This window comes from Eufriesea mexicana, unplaced genomic scaffold, assembly GCF_001483705.2.
Source record: "Eufriesea mexicana isolate 0111107269 unplaced genomic scaffold, ASM148370v2 scaffold1312, whole genome shotgun sequence".
Classification (NCBI taxonomy): domain Eukaryota; kingdom Metazoa; phylum Arthropoda; class Insecta; order Hymenoptera; family Apidae; genus Eufriesea; species Eufriesea mexicana.
Genome location: NW_016909446.1, coordinates 1604905 through 1609905, shown reverse-complemented (window position 1 = coordinate 1609905; position 5001 = coordinate 1604905). Strand labels below are relative to the sequence as shown.

At 37.6% G+C, this 5001-nt stretch overlaps 1 non-coding gene across 1 annotated transcript; it reads left to right on the top strand.

Annotated features, from left to right (window-relative positions):
* The first annotated feature begins 332 nt into the window (after positions 1 to 332).
* TRNAV-UAC (transfer RNA valine (anticodon UAC)) lies at positions 333 to 405 on the top strand. Its single transcript has one exon. It is a non-coding gene; the product is annotated as a tRNA-Val (tRNA).
* Positions 406 to 5001: the final 4596 nt, after the last annotated feature.

Sequence of the window (5001 nt, the reverse complement as noted above, 5' to 3'; positions counted from 1 at the left end):
TTTCGTATTTTTTTTCTTATTTGTATTTTAATTACAATATATTTTAAGTTGATTATTGATATACTGTTAGATTAGTTAAAAGAAGTTATAAAATATATTTTATAGAAAATATTTGACGTTGACAGAATAACTTAATTTTTAGAAATCATAGATAAATGTAATTATGTATAAAAGATGTGATTGAGATAAATATATTTCAACTAGTTTTAATTACTTGTTATATTTTTTAACTTACAATTTTCATATAAAATGTTACATTTTTTTTTAAATTCTATGCAGTATATTTATAAAAAAATTATTCATATAAAATACTATAATAAGTACTCACAACAGGTTCCGTGGTGTAGCGGTTATCACGTCTGCTTTACGCGCAGAAGATCGCCGGTTCGATTCCGGTCGGAGCCAGATGAAATATATTTTTTCACATTTTATTTTTACGATTAAAAAGTGAAATACATAAATCAGAACATCTAAAACAATCAAAATTACAAATAATACAATAAATTATTATTAAAAAAATAATAACAATCGTATATTTAATAATTTTAAGATATTATAACTATTAAAAGATGAAGATTAAGAAGTTACACAAATTTAAACAGAAAACTCAAACAGTAATCTTTATTAATACACAAATATTATTTACCAATTGGTTCCTACGAAAAATAAAATTTACAAGTTCCATTATTGTTATCTCATTTTTAAAATTCGACATGTCTATAATTGAATGTCACATCTGAAACTTTACAATGCGTTAGACGAAACGAAATGAAATGGAATCGCGCGACCGGAAGTAGGAATTGGTATTCAGTTCGCACGGTTGCGTTTGTCTTGTCGTCCGCATGCGCCCGCACGATGTGACCAACGACGCCTTTTCGTTTCTTTTCGTTTCTTCATTCACTGTTTTCGTTCTGACCATCTGGCAACCCACCTGCACTGTGCCGCAGCCAACTGTTTCGTTTCTTTGGCGTCGCGTAACGAGAGCAAGTCCGGTTTTTAGTCCGGCATTGGCCATTCAGCGCTCCTTTTTCAGTTGGTATTTTATATCATGACGACAAGATGGAGAGCACAAGGAATATCGATGCGTGTTTGAACGACCGCGTTCGTTTTTCCCCCTTCCACTATCTTCCTCTTTTATTTTTTTCTCTCCTCCCCAGTCGTCACTCCTTTTTCCTCCGAGCAAAGAAGGCAACCGAATCGATTTTATCGAATAGTTCAACTAGATACGCAAAATCGGTGTCCGTCGAAAGTTCAACTGCGCATGACGACACGGATCGGCGATAAGATGTCCGACGTACGTAATTTTATGCACCGTATGCAACACAACTGATATCGAATAGTACCATTCTGACTCATGATTTTTCGGTTTAGAAGAATTGAACGCGAAAAATCATATTCTTAATGATACTATTATCACTACAACTAGCAGACAAGTCGAAACCAATTTTTTCGGAATTTTTATTTTTACCATTGCATAAAATACATTATCGTTAAAATTATATTCCCGGTGTTCCATAGATCTATATTCTTCAGATACTGGGTAAAAATCGTTATAACTCCGTTAATGTTATTTGTGTATATACTACGTTTTCGCTTTCTCGAGTGAGCTAGATTGTTTTCGAGATATCGATAGAAGTCGATGTCGATGCAGGGCGAACGACGCTTGTCTCAGAAGCAGACGAATGCACGTTAACTTTCTTACTCGCTTAGTAATTACACGACGGAGAACGAAATTGGGTCGAGTATTACAAGAATACTTTGGGCCACCATCAAACTCTAGTATCCTTGAACAACCCCTATCTTTCCGCGAGGCGTACTTTGATTCGCATGCTCTCGCTTCCGTGCTTCTATTCTTCCCACAAAGAAATCCGCGCGACGAAATACTACATTGTTCATGCGACCCAGAGAAGAGAGAAATCTGGAAAATTCTATTTAAAAGAGTTCGTTATTCAGTGAAAATTAAACTGTGTATCTATTTCGAGGCTATTATCCAACGTGTGTAAGTTCGATCGTAATTCGTAGGTTAATCACCTGTTTGGTTAGTCGTAAGAATTCGCATTATCTACGAACGTTACATAACTTCCTTATCTCTCGATCAAGTAGCTTTAGTGTTAAATAAAAACATCCAATTGACGGATACTCACTTTCGAGAGCAGATAAAGAGGTTACCCTAACCTCTATCCAAATTGATATTTCTAACTGCTCGTGTTTGCTAATTTTCTACTATCTACGTTTTGATAAATATCGTTTATCGAATGATTACTCGTATTTACTTTCGAAATTTTTTTCTTTTTACACCTCGCAATCAGTTCGTGACATTCGAGTATTTATCCTTGCGAGTAATTTATTCGACCATCTTTTACCGAAGCAATCTTCTACAAAAACCCTTTAGAATTTTCAGATGCCGATCAAACCTGACACCTTTCTTGCTCTCATCGTGTGCTTTAACTTCGTTGGGTACAAAACGAAGAAACGATTTGTGATCGAAGAGGTTAGATACGATCGACGAAGCCCTGATCGGTACCACTAAAAGGATTAGGTAACAACCCAGTCGAACGATTCAAATTTATCATACATCCGTATTCTCTCTGGTAACTGCAGGTGGCTCATTCAAGATGCGAGATGATTGGTCAGAAGTAGTCGCATCGTGAATAAGACGCAAGGACCTCTACCTCCCGCGTGGAACGATCAGTTTCAATGACAGGGTTTGTCCGGAACGATACATCGAGTTTCCCATCTGGTTCTTTCGGTGTGTGTCCCGAGGGCACTACCTGTCGGAAAGCAGCGTGAAATCTAGAGGAACCAGTCGTACAGTTGTTTAATGTTACTCTGCCCGTCTCCACCTGCAGCATCTTTTCATTCCTGCGGCTGAATTGAACTTCACCCTGACCCTAATCTCCGGTTACAACCGAGCCAACAATTAGATTGCCTTTAATAACGGTTTCCATGGATTGGATTTAACGACAATGCAGAGACGAGTTTCGTCTTATGTTGCAACGATCAGGGAAGAATTATGGCTCGTATGTCCGTGGGTGTAAATGTTTCTTTAATTTTATTTGGTGGGTATTTTTGATGTCAGTTGTTTCGATGCTACTCGTGTTGCTTAGGTACAACGTGATAAAAGCGGTGTTGGTTAACACCTTGTGTGTCGAGGTGAGCAAAGGTTTCGGTGGAGGGTACGATCCAAGCGAAGAGGTTACGTTAGGTTATGTAATCCGGAGAAATGATACATACGTGCATCGAAATTTCGATTCTTTCGTTTTATTTTCGATCGATTGATGTAAAATCAACGAAGGTTTTATCTTTGTTCGATTATCTATAATTATACTCAATCAAAATATATCTTAAAAATAAGAATCGTATTTGATTTGTTACAGTTGCAGTTTAGCCGCACGTTATAAATCTGAAAAGTTCCAGTTCATCGTTAGTATAAGGCGATGAAATGGCGCGAAAGTTTCTTGTAAATGAAAAAAGAAGTACGTGAGCCTAAAAAGTTTTTCGTAATAGGGCAATAAATCCTCTTGGAAATTGATTAACACTAATGGTTAGCTAGCTCTTTCAACCACTGAATAAAGGAACTTTCTCGTCGGTAATTAAAAGCAATATTTTTAATGAAGCTCGCCATGCTACCTCGCCCTTACAACTTTTCGATTTAAGAACATGTTAGATTCGCATAGACTCGAATCAATATGTAATAATTTTATGTTCAGTACATTAACAAAACTAAATAATTAGAACACGAAGGGAAATAATCTAGCTTCGATCTCTTGTCTACGTGTACGCAAAGCTGACATTTTGTGTATCATATTTTTTCCAAATCGATTTAGGTTATGAATATTTCATTATTTACGGATATTATAAAAATTTTACGTTGAATATTTTCTTCACATATTACGCATGATCATTTTTTTTCCAGAAGAACAGAAGTGAAGGAAGATGAAAGGTTTCAGAAGGAAAGTTGGCAAGTGTCAACGCGGTCACGGTGCAAAGGCGATGCATCGTAGCTGCAGTAACGGCGGAAAATCGATGCATCGCCTGCGATTGTGGCCGAGCGGTGCCGAAGTCGGCTCAGCTGTGCCGAATTCGAGGAACAAGCGCGAAACTGTGCAGCCTGGTGCGATTGCTGCAATGGATCGCGATACGGGAGGAAGTCCCACGGTTGGCTAAGACACCGGAAGAAGTGTTCGATGAATGTGGAAAGTTCGGTACGCTGGTCGACCGGCCCGAAAATGCACGTTGGACCGCTTCCGAACTTTCTTCGCGATATCTGGGACGTGATTCGACTTTCTTAACTTAACCGATACGAGCGCGTGGAGATGCTCGTGAAATGAGTTTTTTTTTCCGATTATCGGATATCCTTTACGGCTTTGGAATTGGAAGATTGCCATGGTAATTTCGTTGGGAATTATTGTAGGTTAGTTTACGTTAAGTAACGTTACCTTTGTTACGAGATTAATTCACGTTTATTTATTACTTTGTAGAACTTGGAAACTTTTTAGGACACGGAGACTCGATAAATGTTTGGTTATTATGTCGGACAGGATTTTGTACCTCGATTCGTTAAGGAGGAAGAATGACACGGTGTAAGTGGCATTCTCCGTTATCTGTACTGAAACGCACACGCAAAGCGAGGCTTTTAAAAGAATGGAATAGCTCTTTTACCATGGTTATTGTATTGCTTCTCAACGTAGACAGATAACGTTTAATTGTGACGTACAGATTTCCGCTTAAATAAGCAGGGAATGATATTACAGTCTCGTTAAATAGAATTGCTTAAGCCGGAATTTATCTTATGATCTAGAATTCTTATAAAATAATAGCATGTTCTTTTATTCGTAATACCGAGAAGGTAATTTATATAATTTTTTGTTAAGTAAGCCGAGACGTTTCCGCAGTTCCATGGCATATCAGTCTAGAAATAGAAAGGAATCAGGGCAACCTTTAGCTGCGGGCAGTGCAAAGGAAATGAAAGAGTCTTGAGGGATGGGCAAATGTTAAGGG